The 21,068-nt window shown below is 36.5% G+C and overlaps 1 protein-coding gene across 5 annotated transcripts in view; it reads left to right on the top strand.

Moving 5' to 3' along the window:
* PPP1R3A (protein phosphatase 1 regulatory subunit 3A) overlaps nt 1–21,068 on the top strand; it is a 131,472-nt gene that overhangs the window by 99,164 nt on the left and 11,240 nt on the right. The window contains exon 9 of one of the 5 annotated variants that reach the window (XR_008956312.1): nt 13,784–13,950. The exons of the other annotated variants lie outside the window; for them this stretch is intronic. The gene's annotated coding sequence lies outside the window, so the exon portion shown is untranslated. The remainder of the gene's footprint in view (nt 1–13,783; nt 13,951–21,068) is intronic. 5 annotated transcript variants of the gene reach the window in all.

Here is a 21,068-nt window from a genome sequence, read left to right as displayed (position 1 = left end):
GGAACTGTGGAGGCCACTGAGGTTGGTGAAGAAAATCTTTAAGATTTTCTTAAAGAAAACCTGCTGTGAGATTAGCTGTTGTACCTTCAGATCTGCCCAGACATTCATGTTGAGGCCACACTAGTGCCCAGGCTACTCCTAGCCAATGAATAAGCATGACAGGGGCACCAGAGCCAGGATATTTTTGTCCAGTGCAAATTTCCTCTAATGTGAAATTTTGTTCAAGGACTGCATATTGCCTTGACTGAGACTTCTCAGAGATGCTCTGCAGTCTGGAGCACACACCATTCCCTCTTCCTTCCTTCCTGTTCTCTGTCCAGAGGTACCAGAACTACATTGCAGCCCAAAGGCTCTCCTCATGTTTCCTTCTCCCTTTCCCCTTTAACTTTCACAAATGTTCCCTTTAATATTTGCTGTAGGTTCAGGCTCATATAGGGGCATTATTTTCTTGTAATTGAAAAGCTTGTGGACAACTGGAGGTACCCATTCCGTTATCTGTAACTGTTTGCGCCCAATGATCTCATCAGGGTGGTGAGATTGAGCGTGGAGCCTGCTTAAGATACTCTCTCTCCCTCTGTCCCTCCCCAGCTCCCTTGCTCACAAGCACATGCACTCTCTCTCTCTCTCTCAAAAAAAAAAAAAAAAAAAAAGAATATGGTACATCTACTTTATATAATATACTAAACCCCATTTGGGGTACTCCACAGTAACTATGCAGCAAAACCCAAACGTGCATGCAAAGCAGGATAGAGGCTATGTGATCTCACAATTTTTGCCAAAAATACATCTAGATCATGCCAGGAATTATCTCTAAATGTATTATAAAACAAACAAACAAAAAATAAAGTGAAGGTTTTTGGTTTTCGGAACCTTATGGATTTGAGAATTGTGAACTATTTATCTTTTATACTATTACTAAAAGTTTCCTTTACTATCAGATTCATAATTTCCCCCTCTTTATATTATTCATCTGTTAGATCCTAATCCAATGGTTCTCAAGCTTCAACATCAATAAGGATCTCCTAGGGATAGTTTTCAACTTTCAAATTTTTATTCAGTAGGTCTAGTATAAGGCCTAGAAATCTGCATTTTAACAAGCTGGTCAACCCCATCCTCACCTGTGATCCTGATACAGAAAGTTTTGAGATTCAAACTTTGAAAATACTGTTCTAGACTTTGGGTTCACTTTTCACTATGGTAAACTACTACTATCACTAGTTCCAGGTTTAATCTCATGGATTTTTGAGACTCATGGTTTTTTAAACATAAAACCAGCTAACCAGCTTATTCTCTTATTCTTCCTCTTTGATTCCAGCTCTAGTTTTGTAGCTAGGTCATACAGCCATTCATTTCCTAGTCCTAGTGTGGTATTCATCAATAACTCTTCAGGGATATTTATCTTGGAATGACAGGAGTTAGCTTTTTTTTTTTTTTTTTTTTAACTGAAATAGAGTTGAATAGTTGCTACTTATCTTTGAGTATCTGTCTCACCAGAGTATCAGCTTGAGCTTATAGAATTATGCAGGGGGTCCCCCATTCCCATGAAAGTGGAGTTTTAAGGATGGAAAACTATAGATAACTCTATTGGGTAAAGTAATCCGCGATAGGAATAGCAGGACAACTGGCATAAAATGTATTTGTAAGTGTACTCTCATCTCAGTACTACGTTTAGCTTGGTTCTCCTGCAGGACCAGTTTTCTTCTGAACTAGTAAAACAGTTGTATTTCTAAAGGTTCCTTTCCCTTTCCAAAGATATTCTTATTTCTATTTTAAGTCGAGTGCTTCCGGAAACTGGAGACTAATCAGACTGTAATGGAATATGTTAAGAGGAGAGGTTAAGGAAAAAACCAATGTCTATAAAAGAGTCCAGGTATTTATTTGGATAATATGTTTACTGCCAACAAATATTTGCTCACCTCTGATTTGGAATTTAAAGTCCTCTGCTAAAAACAGCTTGAATGGTCATTAATATTAATATTAACAAGGGGAACACAAGAAAACCTAAGTCCAAAAACATCCTTTAAAGTACAGGAATACCATTATTTCTACGGGTTTCATGATTATCAAACTGGGGAATATGACATTTTGCTAGAATTTAACTGGAATTAGAGGTTAAATATGGTATATATCCCTAGTGAATCAATTTTAAGAAAATGTTAGAAGAAACTAGTAATTTTTATGCTAAAATAAATAGAGACATTATGGTATAGAATACAAAGTATGTGTGCTTTAATTAGTAAAACACACACTTACTAAGAAATACCATTAAAAAAATGCCTCTTTAGACTAAGACCTCATAACCTACAGAGGTCTGTCTTCTTTCTCAGTGATTCAGGGTAAGTTGGTGGGAAAGTTTAGAAAACACTACAGTTGATTGTGACACGTGTGGTTAGGTATTTCCTGTAAAGCACGTAAACGTGCCTACTTTATTATTCTAGTGCCTGCCCCTGGATTCTCCATCTCAACTTGCAATATATGGAGTTGAAAACTGTATGAAAATCGTGTGTTTTAGTTGTGCTACCAAGGATATGCAACAGGATGTTAAAATTGAACTATTTCTGACTCTGTTTTGGCTAAAGCCCCAAGACAATATTTGCCAACTATTCCACACTCTAAAGTTAGACCACCTATGTAGGACTTGCAAAGAAATACAGGAAATAGAGAAGGAACCCACAAGACCCTTTTCCCCCTTCAGGTAACAACCTAGAGGAGGCCAGCTGGGGCTGAGGAGAAGCTCTAACTTAGATGAAGTTTGATCTTACACGGACTAGACATTTTAATTGCTGAAATGAGACTTTCCTTTTGTGACGAGAGGTGATCAGAGGACTTTTTATTACCTAAGAGTGACCAAAAAGTCACAGGATTTCCTCTCAATTTCATCTGAGTAGCAGAGCAAAAAACCCTACAGAGTGGGTCTGAGGGGCAGTGGAAGGAAAATAAAGTTTTTTTCTTTTTTTACTATATGCCTGTGACTGAGACATGAATTAGGAAGAAAAAAGCAGTATAAGAAAATGTTTAAAAATTTCTACTGATTCTTTTCTTTTTGTTTGTTTGCTTTAAGGGGCTATAATGCTTGCTTTTATGAACATTAATCTTTTACCAAAACAGGACTTTTCCTTTCCACTTTACAACAGTTTCTCTGCTTACCTCTGCTACACGTCGAGAATTCATTCTCCATTCAATGCTGTTCTTGGTGTTCATTTTATCCATATTTCACTTGCTTTAAAATATTGGAAAGATATTGTGTATCATCTTCTATAGGTTCCATCCACATTTTCCCATCTGATGATGCTGAGATAACTTTCTGATTTCATGGGAAGTGTTTCCCAATTTCTAGAAACAGCTTAAGCAGAAAACAGCAGAGAAGATTACATTGTAAAAGAACAGACAAATAAATAAATACTGGTTATAACTTCCCCAAAAAGTGTTTATCACTTGGTCTACAAATTCCTGACCTGCTTACCAGTTTACCTAACCAGGAGAAATAGACTAGAATCCAGGATATATAAATCAACCCAGTCCTCTTATTATGAGAACTCTACCAAATCATAGGACATTTTCCCAAAGTGAGTAAAGAAAATTCATTTTACCATCAAGGAAATATTTTTTCTAGGGAAGTCTTAATTATATGAGAATTATCTTACTCTCTAAAACCACAGACATAGATTCACACTGAGATTGAGCACCTATTACATGTTAGGTAGGCACTGTGCTGGGTTCTGGCCACATGCTAATAATGAGTGGATGGTTCCTGATCTCTAGATACCCTCAAAGGGTAGAAAAGAAAATATACATAAGTAAATTAATACTTAGAATTATATATATGATAAGAAGATATATAAAAGATAAAATGAGACATGACCATAGGAAAGAGCGTTATCTCTGTAAGGAAGTCAGGGGGGCATCCTGGTCAAAGGTCAGGTCAGCACTGGCTTTTGACGAATAACCAGGAGATGATGGGAACCTTAAAGAGCAGAAAGTGCAGACACCCACATGCAAAGCAGTGTGGTGTGTTCAGAAATCCCATTAGCAGGATGCAACAGCTGGAACATTAAGTACACGTGGATAGGAGTGATTAGGGCCAATAAAGGAGGCTAACATGGTGGGAAAGGGCAGGTGATAAAAGAACTTTGCTAAGGAACTTCATCTTGAAGGCAAGAGAAAGTCAAGGATTTTATGTGAGTGAGAGAGATGAGCAGATCAGTGATTTAAAAGAATTCATGTAGTTAAAAATAAGACATGAAGTAGAGGGTAGGGAAGCTTACACATAAAAAGAAACCAGATGCCTAGGGGCAGAGGAAGTAGAGAGGAGAGGAAGAACAAGAGAGAGATTTTAGAGGAAGAGAGGGAGGGAAAGAAAGAGAGAAAAGAGGAAAGGGGAGAGAGAGCTGCAAACAAGAAGATGGGAAATTGTAATGCAATTAAAGAAATAATTTGCTTGAAATTTTGGAAGCTAGGTGTATTAGGCAGAATAATGCTTCCCTTCCCTGCTCCAAGAGGTTCCATTCTAATCACTGGAACCTGTAAATATGTTACCTTACTTGGTGAAAGGGACTTTAATGTAATTAAGTTAAGGATTTTCAAATGCAGAGATTATCTTGGCTTGGCCAGGTGGCCCACTGTAATCACAATATAGTCACTCAAAGTTTTTCTCTGATAGTTCTCACATCTGAGTCTGTTGACTTCTTTATGTCTTGGAAAGGTTTTATATTTTTCTGCTTTTGGGGGCATTACTTCTTAAAATTGAATTCCAGACTAGTTATGTATAAAAGAATACTAGAAACCAAGGTAAATAATACTTATGTTCAGAAATTATTCATTTCTCCTTTCATCAGTGGTTAATGTGGGCTTGATTCAATGTGGTCAGTGGTGTACCTGGATTTCCTTGCACAGGATTCAAATTATTCCAGTAGTAGACACCTACACCCTGTGTTTAGTGTAGGGGCTGCTGTTGCCCAAAGTTTTTCTGTATTACTGCTCTATAGTCAGGTTTTCCTGCACACCTGTGTCACCTATTTATCTCCTTGCTCTTGCCCTCCAAAGATAGAGACTGTTGTTGCTTGTTACTCAAGCACTAGCGTATGGCTCTATGGAGGGAGAGGTGGTTTCTACATGTCCTCCATCCTCAATGTTACATAGGGCTGTACCCTGGAGCCTTAGGGTGGGGCTTTTTCAGGGTTCTAGTTCCTCATCCAGTGGCAAACAACTCCCTCCTTCTTAATCAGCTATAACAGAATGCTATAGGATTGGTGGCTTATAAACAACAAATAGTTATTTCTGACAGTTCTGGAGGCTGGGAAGTCCAAGATTAAGGTGTTGGCAGATTCAGTGTCTGTTCAGGAATTGCCTCCTGTTTCACGGATGGCTGTCGTTTTATTGTGTCTTCACCTGGGGGTGTTGGTGAGGGAGTGCTCTGGGGTCTCTTTTATAGGGGTACTAGTTCCATTCATGAGGGTGCTACTCTCATGATTTAATCATTCCTCACAGGCCCCACCTCCAAATTCTCTCACACTGGGTATTAAGATTTCAACATAGGAATTTTGAGGGGACACAAACATTTGGTCTACAGCATCTTCCACGCAGCATAGATTCTAGAGGGCAGGCAGATTTCTTTCTTATTTATAATAGCCTAACTGTTTTCTGTCAGTGGGGCATTTAGCAAGCAGAACTTTCCCAGCAGCCTTAGACATCTTTTTTGTACCAGTGCAGGATCCTGGGCATAAATTAATTTCCTGCTTCCCTACTAGCAAAAGACGGTTTTTCCTAGGATCAGTGGAGGATGGCTGGAGGCAGGTCAGTTTTTCTACCCTCTTCACACTCAGTTGCAGCTGAATTTTTCCTGGAACAGGGAGGGAGTGAAGAGATTTTCCCACCCCTGCCTAGCAGTAACACTGGGTTTTTAAGTACAGTTGACTCTTGAACAATGTAGGGGTTAGGATTACTGATCCGCATGCAGCCAAAAATCTGCATATAACTTTTGACTCCCCCAAAACTTAACTACTAATAGCCTATTGTTGACCAAAATCCTTATCAATAATATAAACAGTTGACCAACACATATTTTGTACATTCTTAAAGTAAGCTAGAGAAAAGAAAATGTTATTTAAAAAATCATAAGGAAGAGAAAATACATTTACAGTACTGTACATATATTTATTGAAAAAATCCATGTATAAGGAGAACCACAGATTTCAAACCCATGGCTGTTCAAGGGTCACCTGTAGTGTACACCACTTCTGCCTATATTCTACTGGCCTGAACCCAGTCAGTTAGTCACATCTACCTTGAAAGGGGAGAGCTGGGAAATGTAGTCTCCTGTGTACACAAGAGGAAAATGAAACAGTGTGATAAACACATAAACATTGTCTCAGCCTTACCATGATAACGGGAAAGGGACTAAATTGAGGACTCCCCACAGTTTTCAATCTCCTTAGCTTTGTAACCATGACTCTGAATAGTCTGGCATCTGTCTACATCTCCAGCTTTATTTTCTCCCACATCCCACACATATCCTGTGGTGCAGGATAACTGTTTTCACTTATCTAAAATACTGTGCTCTCGAGCTCTTTGCATATGCTTTTCCCCCTTTCTTCACTGAGTTTTCCTGTCTACATCATAACTCCAGGGAACATTCTCCAGCCTTTCTTCTGTGACCCTATAAATTTCTGCATTTTTCTATTCTAGCAATTAGCATGCTGTAGTATAATTGATTATAAGTTCTTTGCAGATAGGTCAGGAAAATGCAGAGACACGAGGGTAGGTAGGAGATTTCATTTTCATTCAAGATGCTATAGGTCTAGTTGTCTGAGAGCAATCTGTATACCTAACACTCACTACAGTATTTACTCACCTCCCCTGTTTCTCCTGTTCTCTCATTCTCTTTCTTTTATATACACTGCTATTCATTAAATGATGTTTACTATAACTCATATTCTTTACAAAAATATATTTTAATAATGTATGAAAGGGGAGCAGAATATACCACCCCAAAATATGCCTCTGCCTTAAGAATCATTTTGAGCTCGTTATTTTTTAAAAGCAGTAGTCCCTAGAGAAGCTTAGAAAACCAATCAGAAGTTACCCTTTTGTAAGAGACACTTACATTGATGAGGGAAATATCCATCTGTAAAGAAGTCTCTTTCTCTGGACCAGGAAGAAAAGCAGGACCAAACCTCTAGAAACTCTTTTCAATGAAAAGGTAAGAACTTAAATCTACATAACTTTACCCTTGTTTACTATGACTTTCCTGGTAACTTCCCATAATTGGCCTTCCTCTCTCACCCCCCAACATCTTTTGTGTTTAGCTGAAAATGGTATTTAAGGTGGTAGATTGGACCATTTGGAAGAGTTACTCAGTTTTCTTGGGTATCTCCCATGTATACAGAAGGTTTAAGGTCATTAAACTTCTTTTTTTCCCCTATCAATCCATCCTTTATTACCAGGGGTTCTCAGCCAACCTAGAAGAGTAGAAGGAAAATTATTTTTCTTCCCTACAATAGCTACTACTTATTGAAAATCATTATTCTAAGTATTTTACATGTATCAGTTCATTTAATTCTCACAACTTCATGAAGGTGTTATTATTATCCTATTAAGATAAATGAAGAAAAGCACAGAGAGCTTAAGTAACTTGCTCAATTTGACACAGCTAGCAAGGGTTAGACTTGGGATATGGAGCCAGGCAATCTGCCTTTGTGGCCTGAGTTCTTGGGACCAGAATTCATCCTCTATCCAGTTAGCTGTGGCAATAATGGTGGCATTATTTGGTACCAAGAATGTGACTGTATCAGTCAGGATCCAGATGGAAAAACAAATTATTTAGCATGGTTCATTTAACAGAGAAATATTAATATAGAATGTTGACTAATCAGCAAAGGACTATAGAAAATACAGAAGGGAAATATGGAGGTTATACAGAAGTTGAGTTATTAGAATCATAAAACTTAGGAAGGGACCCCAAAGAGCTGGGACCCAAAATGCCAAGGAGATATTGCCTGGCGGGGTTGGTACCTCAGGAGCTTGGAGGAAGTAACTTGCAGAGGTAAGAGCAGGATTTTGAGCAGGGTGGGTTACTTAGCTGTTGATGGTACCTCAGGAACATGGAGGAAAGATCCTACAGAGCTAAAATTCAGACCTCTGAAGAGGGAGGGTCATCTAGATGGTGTTGGTATCTTAAGATCATAAAGGAGGTTGCCCAAGGAATTGGAATTCAGACTTCTAAGAAAGGGTGCCTGCCAATTGATGCTAGTATTTTGTAGGGATTACATGAGTCTATTTCAAGGAATGTGGGAGAGAAAAGAACCAACAGCTACTACCAGGGTGAAGAACTCTTGTTGTGGAGATGTGGATAGGGACAAGCAAACAGGAATAAGAAAATTTCTCCTCTTGTCATCCTGGCTTCTAGTTTCTCTGCAGGACTCTCTGTTGAAAGAACCTAACAGGGAGCCAGCTGGCAAAGTAGAAATGTGGTTTGCAAACAAAATGAAATGAGGCCAGGTTTACCGATCCTTAAACTTGGAGGTAAGGACTTGCAGAGCAGGAAATCAAAATACTCAGAAGGTATTACTTGAGCTACTGCTGGTACCAATCCTAAAGCAGAAAAAAAAAGAAGAGGAAAAGAGCAGAAAAGCAAAGTGTATTTGAGTGTAGAAGGGTGTACTTGGAGCTGAGAAAAAATAGTTTGATAACCTAAAACACTGACTTATATGTGCAGAGCCTATTAGAAGGTGTCCCTTCATTTGGGGCTGATCTTGTCAAGATTCTCAGAAGGAGCTGGTATTAGCAACAGAAACTTGCATTATTTGTCGGAGACACTTCCAAGCAATTTAATATCTTAATTTTTCTCCTTAAAACAACTAATGGATTTTAATTTACTCATTCATAAACATTTTCTGGATATCTTCTATGACTCCTATACTGTACCTGCTTCTGTTTGTTAAGCCACAGATGGGACAAACTCTACAAATGAAACACGTTGTAGGTGTAAAGCAGGTTCATTGGTGAAATTTATAGGCAGAGCGACAATAAAACACATGTAGTCTCCCTAAGTCTCACCACCATCTAACAGAATGGCTAGATGTACATACACTCAACTCTACATTTTCTGGAGAAATTAGGATGAGGCAAAAAGGATCATCAGACTCATAGCTTAATTATGGTGTATCAGTCAGACTCCAGTCAGACAACAAAAACTGCACCAGTTATTTGAACAGAGAAATTTAATATAAAGAATTGTTAATTCAGTAGAAACTCATTAACTAGATAATCTATAGGCTAACAGGGAACTCTAAGGTGTCACTGAGTTAGCAACTGCAGGATGAGTTGCTAAAGGGGAAGAAGGGAAGTGGTTTCAATCATTAAAATTTAGAAGAAGGGTTCCATAGAGTTGAGACTCAGACTACAGAAGAGCATCCCCATGAGCCTAAAACCCAAACATCCGAAGAAGAGCTATCATACTGCTGGTATTGTTTTTCATGGTGGAGAAGGGGGGCCATGATGAATCTGTATTTGCAAGTATGCAAAAATCTACAAACCAGATTCAGCTGCTTCTACAGGAAGGAATCCCCACTGTCCAGATGAAGGATCACTGCTAGGATGACACTCAGAGGAATAAGAAGGAAAACAGAAGAGAGCAAGGCTCTTCTTCCTGAAGTAACCTAGCAGAATCCCTCTAGTGTGCTCTATTGGCACCATGGAGGTGAAATGTAGAAATATTCTTTGTGGAATCTGAGCACTAGCATCACAAAGCCTAGCATAGAATAGTGGGTTTAGAGACAAGAGACAACAGTTTGATAAGCAGCACAAACGGAAATAGGAAGATCTTGGGTTCTATGTTTGGAGGAAGGGGCTTGCTAAAGAGAGAAACCTTTTAATTTCAACTGTAAGTCAGTAACTTGAGGAGTTTGCCCACCAGCCTACATTTCAATTGGTCCCTGAGCAGTCCATCCTGATGAGCCAGCTGCTCTGGAGGATAGCTGTGAAGCACCACTCAGTAGATGGAGGGAGGAGTCCATCTCTTTAATGCTTTTGTAAATCCCTCCCCCCCAAATTAGGTAAGGGTGGGATGGTAAGAAATGTACTCTCTCAAATGCCAGTGGGTGTTTAATCATATCTACTACTTTAAAAAAAAACCTTTTGAATCCAATTTCCTTGTTTCTTAAAGACCCCCTGTCTTTAGCAATCAGTAGAAGATCTCTTGATTAAAGTAGTCCATTGGAAAGATTAATCTAACAGTGACATGTTGGATGAAAAGGAGAAGGGAGAATCTAGAAACAGGAAGGGAAATTAGACAATTAAGCCTATGATCTGGCCTATGATTGTGACAGGAGAACTGGAAAGACAGAAATATAAACATCATGCAAGAGGGAAAACAAAAGCAAGTAAGATTATAGCAAATGAAACTTATCACATTGTTTTATAGCCAGTTGTTAATATGTCCATCTCCTTTGCTAGATTATGAGCAATGTGCTTACAAAGACATTTTCTCATTTATCATTGTTATGGGAGGAGGAGGAAGGCAGACTCTAATAGGACTGTAACATTGTTTAAAAACCAAGAGAGCAAGACATTTCTGAAAGCAGCTTAGTGAGAAGAACAACACTGGTGGAGACGTGGAGGAGACCTGCCAAAATAAATGTGAGTGGTGTTGGCAGTAGCTGGACGGTAACTTGAGTGACATTGGCAGGCTCCAACTGTGGCAATTGGCATAGTCATGAGGTCTAGTGTCATCAGCAACTGTCATGCAATAATAGCTGAGTCCCTGAGGCTGTGAAGTAGACAGAGAGGAGCACACATTTCTGCAGAATGCTTATAATGGCTACCAAGAAGGTGGTATCTAAACACTCCATAATCCTGTTATTGGAAGGGACCACCTTGGGGATAGGGCAGTTACAGTGGTGATGATGATGGTGATAATACAGCATCAAAACTTAATAAATTTCCTTCTGTGAGCCAGGAAACTTGCTAAATATTACATATATTTTATTATTTTCTTAATCCCTCTAGATCAACTACAAAGTAGGTACTATTATCAATATGCCCACTCCACAAATTATGGAACCTAGGCTGGTAAAGATCACATGGATACAAATGGAAGACCCAGATCTACTGTCTCAAAAGACTGTGAAGCTCAGGACCAATAATACCTTTCATTACTACAATTACTCCTATGAACTATGAGGTTTTGTAAAGAAGCTCAGGACCAATAATACCTTTCATTACTATAATTACTCCTCTCATTGCTCATTGTTACCCCCAGGCTTAGATGGGTTGGAAGTTGAAGATTGTATCAAATGGCTTGTAAAAATGATGAAATAATGGACCAGGCTTAATAAAACCCACATTCCTAAATATATTTGGAACTATAGTGAAAAATAATGTTCATAATTTGTCAAAAATGGTAACACAGGCATTTTAGAACCCAAGAAATTATTAGACAAAATGGAAATAAGGTATTTTGTTTGGTTTTACATGCAGATATGTGTTACATACAAGTTATGAAGTGCAAATATTTGAAAAGAATGACACTTGTATCTTACAAAGAAAAAGAATTGGATGTAAGTTAGAAAATAGCTTTGGCCTCTTTCTTTTGACCCTCATAATCATTTGTGACCCTGGGGTGGCACTAAGCCGTCAAATATAAACTGATTTTCTCTGGTGTCTGATTGCAAACCATAGGCCTTTATTATGAATATGGTGTTGAATATATCATTTCTTATTATTATCTGTCAAAGAGAAAAAGCAAAGTAAGAATTAAAGAGGTCCTTAATGGATAGGCTTAACTAACTGATGATGTTTTTACTGCTTCAGATTTTCTGTGTATAACATTATACATCCTGCAAAGGTGTTGCCATAAGACCCTGAAGAATAGATGTGGTAGAACTGAAAAATTGTGAGTGAGTCTCTGGTGATAGAGAACTTATCGCTGGATGTAAATAAATGGCACTTAAACATGAGAACCAACAAACCACTTTAACCGTCACCTAACAAAGATCAGAACATCTTTTTTAACAGGAAATCACAACCTCTCCCCCAAATGAAACTCAGCCAACTTAAGAATTACAGAAATGATTCCCATATAGTTTTGGAAACTTGGTCTGGGATGGTAGAGAGAAGAATGAGAAATGAGATCAGTTGGTGTTCTCTACTGCTTTTCTTTCTTCCCTTTTTTTAAAAAATTTAATCTCAACACTTGCTCCCTATAAGAGACTATGTGACCTTGGACAAATTATTCACTCATGGTTTTAATTTTCTCCTTACTAAAGCTAAGACAGCTGGATTTGTTCTTGATTTCTATTACTTCTTCTACTATCCTCATGATTTCCCCTCTTCATTTCCTAATCTGCAAAGCTGAAATTGGCTTTAAAAAAAGCAGTAGAGAAATAAAAGAGAGAAAATAGAATAAGTATGGCAGCTTTTGAGTTCAGGAAAATATTCGTTATTTCATTAAGCATAATTTGCTTAAAATATAACATATTTTACATAAAATATAAATGCAAAAATATTTGCTTCTGTTTTTTTAAATATCAAGTAGCTTCTCTTTAACTATCTGCTCCTTTTTTTATATTATAATACCTCTTTGAGGATAGTAATTTTACTTATTAAAAGTCTCATTCTAGTTATTCTATTAATTCTGCTTCTTCAGGTGTAAATTCAGGTTGTTGGTTTTATTGCCCCATCCTTCATGGCATTGGTGCTTCCAGATATTTGTGATTGGTGATTCCTGATCATGATCTTAATTAAGTGTGTAACTAATATTTCCCAGTAGATTGTCCACTGTCAACTTAACTTTGCTGTATATTTTTGGTAGATGCATGTTACCTGGTTAAGAAGCCCTTGTATAGTCTTAGATTGCTAAAATTTTATCATGAATTGGTTTCATTCATCCATTGTGTTTTTAACATCACTGACACTATTTTCACTTTTAGAAGTTCTCTTAGGTTATTTATCATTATTTCCCCATTCTTTCCTTTTCCTAGCCTATACTATACTTTCATTACTTTATTACAATTTTTATTTTTTCATATATTTCTTCAATCATTTTAAAATTCTGGACTCAGCAAGACACTTTGCAACTTTCTCTGGCTGTTGTGATGTTGTTTTCAAGGCCCCTTTACACTGTTCTAGCTTCCTTCAAGATTATGAGGTATTTGCCGGACACTTGGTTCTTTTTTTCTTTTTTCTTTTTTTTAAGATTTATTTACTTATTTTGACAGAGAGAGAAAGAGCACATGCCAGTGGGAGGTAAGGGCAGAGGAAGAGAGAGAATCTCAAGCAGACTCCCTGCTGAGCATCAGATAAGCAGTAGGGGTTCAAAAATACTGGAACTGGAGGTATTAGTCTTAATATGATTGCATTTACCATAATATTTGTAAAGCTGGTGGAAATTCTCATTATAATACATTCATACAATGTTACATTATACAGCCATTAAATAATAATTTTGAGGAGAATGTATCAAATTAGAAAATGATAATGAAATACTATGTGACAAAAAGAAGATATAAAATTTTATACATACTGTGATCATAATTGTATATATAAACAGATATATCATATGCAATGTATTTTGGCTTCAGGTAACAGAATACCTGAATAAAAGTGGTGTAAACTAAGTGCTTCTTTTTTCTCAATTCATTAAGTATGTACTTCATTAGAGGTGCACTGTTTCAGTGTTGGCTCAACAATGTCAGTGCTGTGTCAGTTTCTCTTGGCCATCATCTCGTGATCATGAGATGGCTGGAAATTTCTCACCTCAAATCTTTACACATCTCTATTTTAACAGGAAATAAAATACTTCCCAGAAGACATAAGTGCATTTCCTTAATCAGACTACCCCTCAGCCCTCATTCGCCAGGACTGGGTCACATACCCTTCCTGCAAAGAAGTCTGGGAAGACAAAACTTTGGTATTTTCAGCCTCTATTATGGAAAGTGATCTTCCAGCAAGAAAGTAAGTTTGGGAGACAACTGAGAGTCTCTGGCATAATTAGCAAGAGAAAATATTCTGGAGTTAAACTCATCAAAGCAATAATGTATAGCAGGTTACGAGTAATTTGGAACATTTGTTCTGCATATTCCAAATTTTCAGAACTATGATCATAACACTTTCATGAATAATTTATTTAATTGAACAATAATATCTTAGGTTGAGCTAGACATAATACTCTAGAACAGCTCAAATTCTTCTTTTTTCTTTCTTAAGATAATGAGGTCACACTGGTTGTCTCCATTTTAATTACTAACACTTCTGAACTGACTGAAGCATTGATTTCTTACATTAGAATGTTCAAACGAGCTAGCCATCAACTCCCCTTATTTTTCTTTCCCTTTCTTAATTTCACTACTGATGGTAATAATGTCTGTTTATGATGTGGGTATGAAATCATTAGGGTAAATAAATGTTTCCCTTTGAGTGGAATTATTATTTTACTTGTACTTCTTATATATTTTTATGAACACCCAGTTACATATTAATTTATTAATTTTAAATCCCTACTTTAGTGTTGTTAAATTAAAATAAATAAATAAATGTTAGTGTCATTATGTTGAACTGAAAAAAGGTATATATATTACAATGTAGTTCAAAAAGTGAATCTTTCTTAGAAATTTATCTGATGAAAAAGGTGAGTGGAAAGTTCTCATTCTCAAATCATTTATGGATTTTTTTCCCCCTTCAGATGTCTTAGAGTCATTTTGGTGAATCTTAATGAAGGGAACAGAGAAATTCAGATGCTCTTCTTAGGGTACTCACTTTATAAAAATTTTTTTAAATTCAATTAATTAACACATAGTGTATTATTAATTTCAGAGGTAGAGTTCAGTGATTCATCAGTTATATATAACACCCAGTGTTCATTACATCACATGCCCTCCTTAATGCCCATCACCCTGTTACCCCATCTCTCCAGCCCTTCAGCCACTCTCAGTTTGTTTCTTATGGTTAAGAGTCTCTAATGGTTTGTCTGCCTCTCTTATTTCAACTTATTTTATTTTTCCCTCCCTTCCTCTATGCTCCCGTTTTGTTTCTTAAATTCCACATATAAGTGAAATCATATAATTGCCTTTCTCTGATTGACTTATTTTACTTAGCATAATACCTTCTAGCTCTATCCACATCATTGCAAATGGCAAGATTTCATTTATTTTGATGGCTGAGTAGTATTGCATTATATATATATATATATATATATATATATATATATATATATATGCACACACACACACATACATACAAACCACATCTTCTTTATCCATTCGTCTATCGATGGACATCTGGGCTCTTGTCACAGTTTGGCTATTGTGGACATTGCTGCTATAAACACTGAGGTGCAGGTGCCTCTTTGGATCACTACATTTGTATCTTTGGGGTAAATATCCACTAGTGCAATTGCTGGGTTGTAGGGTAACTCTATTTTCAACTTTTTGGGGAACCTCCATACTGCAAGCTGTACTAGCTTGCATTCTCACCAACAGTGTAAGAGGGATCCCTTTACTCCACATCCTTCCCAACATTTGTTGTTTCCTGACTTGTTAATTTTAGTCATTCTGACTGGTGTGAGGTGGTATCTAATTGTGGTTTGATTTGTATTTCCCTGATGCCAAGTGATGTGAGGATTTTTTCATGTGTCTGTTGGCCATTTGTATGCCTTCTTTGGAGAAACGTCTGTTCATGTCTTCTGCCCATTTCTTGACTGGATTATTTGTTCTTTGGGTGTTGAGTTTGATAAGTTCTTTATAGATTTTGGATACTAACCCTATATCTGATAAAATATTTGCAAATATCTTCTCCCATTGTGTTGGTTGTCTTTTGGTTTTGTTGACTGTTTCCTTTGCTGTGCAAAAGCTTTTTATCTTGATGAAGTCCCAATAGCTCATTTTTGCCTTTGTTTCCCTTGCCTTTGGAGACATGTCTAGCCAGAAGTTGCTGCAGCTGAAGTAAGAGATTGCTGCCTGTGTTCTCCTCTAGGATTGATGGATTCCTGTCTTACATTTATGTCTTTCATCCACTTTGAGTCTGTTTTAGTGTATGATGTAAGGGAATGGTCCAGTTCCATTCTTCTGCATGTGGCTGTCCAATTTTCCCAACACCATTTGTTGAAGAGACTGTCTTTTTTCCATTAGATATTCTTTCCTGCTTTGTTAAAGATTAGTTGACCATAGAGTTGAGGGTCCATTTCTGGGTTCTCTATTCTGTTCTATCAATCTATGTGTCTGTTTTTGTGCCAGTACAATAGTGTCTTAATGATTACAGCTTTGTCATAGAGCTTGAAGTCTGGATTGTGATGCCACCAGCTTTGGTTTTCTTCCTCAACATTCCTTTGGCTATTTGGGATCTTTTTTGGTTCCATACAAATTTTACGATTGTTTGTTCTGGTTCTGTGAAAAAAGTTGATGGTATTTTGATAAGGATTGCATTGAATGTAGAGATTGCTCTATGTAGCATAGACATTTTAACAATATCTGTTCTTCCAATCCATGGGCATGGGACATTTTTCCATTTCTTTGTGTCTTCCTCAATTTCTTTCATGAGTGTTCTATAGTTTTCTGAGTACAGATCCTTTGCCTCTTTGTTTAGGTTCATTCCTAGGTATCTTATGGTTTTGGTTGCAACTCTAAATGGGATTGATTCCTTAATTTCTCTTTCTTCTGTCTCACTGTATAGTAGTATATAGAAATGTGACTGATTTTTGTCTATTGATTTTGTATCCTGCCATTTTGCTGAACTCCTGTATGAGTTCTAGAAATCTGGGGGGGAGTCTTTTGGGTTTTCCACATAGAGTATCATGTCATCTGTGAAGAGTGAGAGATGACTTCTTCTTTGCCAAGTCAGATGCCTTTTATTCCTTTTTGTTGTCTGACTGCTGAGGCTAGGACTTCTAGTACCAAGTTGAAACCAAGAGTGGGATGCTTAACTGACTGAACCACCCAGGTGCCCCCAGAAGGCATTTAATAGTAATAGGAGTAGCAACACTACTACTACTACTACTACTACTACTACTACTACTACTACCGGTACTATTATTACTAATGCCTGACATTCACACTTAATACTATATACAAGGCACTTTCATAAGCAATTTATTCATTTTATTGCTCTTAAAAATGCAGTAATGCAAATGCATTATTTTCTCATGTTATTGGTGACAAAACCAAAACTCAGATAGATATCCATTGAGTCAACATACTGATTTGGCATAATGGCCAGCTCTACCTGGTGATTACAGGGAAACCATCACAGGTGTGCTAAATCCTGAAAAAAGAATACAAGTTCACCAGGAAAAGAATCAAAGCAGTGGAGAGGCAAAGGAAACATTCAGTATAAAAAGGCAAAAGTAATAAAAAGGAGAGGAACTATGAGTATTTCAGTCAATCTCAAGTTTAGGGTCAAGATAGAGAGCAAAGATGAGTATTGAGGGGCAGATAGATGGCCAAACAAGGAAAGAAAATGTTACTTGCAATACTAAGTTTGAATGGGGATAAAGGGAAGGGATTAGGTATAGGAGATATTTAAAAGATAAGGGTCATAGGACTTAGTGATGTAAGAGGCGAGCGAAAGGGAGAAGTCTGAGGAATTCCAGGTCTCTGGGTTGGGTTTATGGGTGGATCATTCAAAAGGGTGAGTGGGTTCTACAGGATGATGAAAATTTCAGTTTTAGATATGGTGATTTTGAGTTGTTCATGAAATATCCAGGTGGTATGCTCAGCAAATTTATATCTAATCTAGAGCTCATTAGAAAAGCTCATGGGAGGAACAGAGAAATTTATTATGCATATCTCTTAGCCAAAGCCATGGAAATAGATGAGAGTAACTTGAGGGAATGCAGGATGAGAAGAGAATGTGGTGAATGAGAAGATAGCAAAGGAAATGAGCCAGCAAAATAGAATGATAAGAAAAGATAAAAAATATAAAAGAAATAAAGACGAAGAAGCAAGAGAAAATGGTGTTTCTAAAGGCAAGAGAATATTTCTTTTTCCTTGGCCATATCACAATTAAATTGTCCCTCAGTATGAAAATATGCAATCATGCTTCCAGTTATGGAATGGATAAATCATGGGAACAAAAGGCACAGCATAGGGAATGAAATCAATGAGATTGTAATAATGATATATCAGGACATATGGTAGCTACACTTGTGGTGAACATAGAGCATAATGCATAGAGAAGTTGGGTCACTATGTTGTATACCTGCAAATAATGTAACACTGTGTGTCAACTATACTCAAAAAATTAAAAACCAAAAAAAACCTCCCCCAAAGAACAACAGCAAAAAGAACATATACAACCATGTGAATGAAAACAGAATAACATCTTGGTAGTAACAGTTAACACTTAAACAAACAAAACATCCTGTGTTCTTGTTTTACCCTAAAAATAACTTCTTTTAACTTATTTTTTTTTAAGATTTTATTTATTTATTCGACAGAGATGGAGACAGCCAGCGAGAGAGGGAACACAAGCAGGGAGAGTGGGAGAGGAAGAAGCAGCTCATAGCAGAGGAGCCTGATGTGGGGCTCGATCCCATCATAACACTGGGATCACGCCCTGAGCCAAAGGCAGACACTTAACTGCTGTGTCACCCAGGCGCCCCTTCTTTTAATTTAAAACTTATTCTAGATTCACTGATGAAATCTACAATCACTTGAATGTTGCCATTCTCTAAGACAAGCTATAGGCATTAGATAAGCATTTAAATGGGTGGTTTTTAATTTTTATTTCTTATTTCATAATGAAGCATTCCAGAAAGATAGAGTACATTCAGATGCTACTATGCACAGCACACTGTTTTGTCATAGATATTGTTCAAAAATGTTTTTTAAAGAATTAATAAATGAATAAAACAGGGGTCTATTAGTCTAAATCCTTTAAGGGTAGTATTGGTCACAATTGACTTTTAATTTTAGAACATCAATTTTAAATGATAACTCTATTTGGACTTGGAAAAATAAAATGAATGCTTAAAGAATGAAGCATATTTAGAGCAACATGGCCCCAATCCCTACCTTAGAATGATGTAAATCAAGTACCTTATTTAAAAATATTTAAATCTCACAATTCCTTTAGAAGTTAGAACACCTGGGAACAATAACAAGGTATTATATATTTTTGTGTGTGACCAGAAAATCACATGCATTTTAAATTTAGATATCTGACAAGGAAGTGTTACATGTCCGTGGCTGGATTAATTTTTGCTCTGTCAGAACTGACCTGGTGCTATAGTTATTTTAAGCTCTAGAAATAAAGGAGTGTTATGGTTGCCAAATACTAGGTGCCATCTAGTGGCCATCGAGAGTTAAGACAAATGTTCAGAAGAACTCCAAAGTATTCTGATTATTTCCATTTCCCCCCCCATGGTGAGTTATATTTATCACTTTCTGAATGATATAATCCATTTCAACCAGGTTTCAAATCCTTTAAGTTTATACTCCTACAAGTGAATCTTGTAGGAATCTGGTTAGAATCTTGACTGGTTTAACATATCAACTTTGTGTCAAGAGGTTTTCTTACTTGATTTTAGTGTAAGGGATATTATCCCCTAGTACATTCTAATTAAAATAAGTGTTAGAGATTATATTGTTTTCTAAAGGTTTCAAATTTATGTTTTCCTTTTCCTTCCCAAATTAAAGTTGAGTATACAGTGGGGATGTCCTTCAAAGTTAGACTAAGGGTCAAACAGAAGTATTTGAGTGATAATAGTTTTCATATTTAGTCATCTTCACTGTAAAAAATCAATAGCTTTGGATTTACACAGAAAATAGGCGCAAAGTATCACGAAATTCCTTAAAATTTTATAATTTCCAAATTTAACACTGAAGAGAAATGTAGACAAAATATAGTTCTGGTGAACGTTAAGAATTCTGTTTCCAAGAACTTGTTGGAAATGAGAGATTAATAAATTATAGTATATCCAATGTTATATCCCTGATAAACATAATGTACTACTTGATATTGATGCTTATTCTGATCATAACTAATATCTATAAGGATATAGTAAATGAAATTATAGCTCATTTTATCAGATAAAAGTGAAAATTGAGGAAAATTAACATTATCATCATCTTGACATCCAGCATTTATATACATTTACTATACAGTTTTGATCTGACACATTCATTTTATTTTGGCAATAGTTATCACTCATTTTTACTGAGCAGTCATTTCCAACTTGGGAAATTCTACATTAAGCACATGATAGAGCAAAGATTTATTAAGGTTCTCTGATCTGTCCTGGAAGGACATCATTTCTGTGTAGCAATCCTGGTGAGCTAATGGGAAATAAAATACTTAGAACTTATGAAATGTCATTTGTTTAGCAGAAATTACATATAAAATGTATGGGCAAAGGTCACATTCAACCAGCAAATATTTATTGAGTATCTACTATAAGCAAGGAGCTAGGAATATATCCATGAACAATATAGACAATGTTATCACTTTCAAGGAGATAATAATTAAGAGTAATATTTAGAAGAGACATTTGATAGACAAGAAATAAACAACAAAAGTCCAGATAGTAAATAATAAACTCAAAATGGGTTGGAGAACAGGAGACTAGATGCAAAACAGAAAAATAATTAAGGGTGTCCTTAATTTATTTGATAATTTGAAAAGGTTGAATCTACTTATCTAGGCACTTCTGTAAGCAGTCAGATTTATATTCAGCAGTAGTTTGGTGTAATATCCTTTTGGATCATAACTTGTGCCATTATAATGAGTTAACAGCTTTCTCGGAGTTTTAAAAAATCAAATACTAAGGAACACAGTAACCCATCACTATAACTGTGCCTCACTATCTAAAGCTTTGAAGAGATTTGTGTAACAAGGATGTTAAAATGTTTAACTCAGTAGGACATAACATGAAATTATTTTACTTTTTTTACCAGTCACTGCCCCAACCAGAACTAAGTTAAATCTTATTTTCCTGATGGGTAGCACATTTCCTAAGAATATCTGAGCAGATTTCTATAGCTTTCCAGTCATTTACAGTTATTAAAAATCTCAGTCAATCTTACTCCAGTTTATCTCCTCCCAGCTAGAACCTGAGTCAGGGAAAGGGTAAGAAAATTGTT

Source organism: Ursus arctos, unplaced genomic scaffold (genome assembly GCF_023065955.2).
Source record: "Ursus arctos isolate Adak ecotype North America unplaced genomic scaffold, UrsArc2.0 scaffold_3, whole genome shotgun sequence".
Classification (NCBI taxonomy): domain Eukaryota; kingdom Metazoa; phylum Chordata; class Mammalia; order Carnivora; family Ursidae; genus Ursus; species Ursus arctos.
This window is presented reverse-complemented; position numbering and strand designations above follow the sequence as displayed.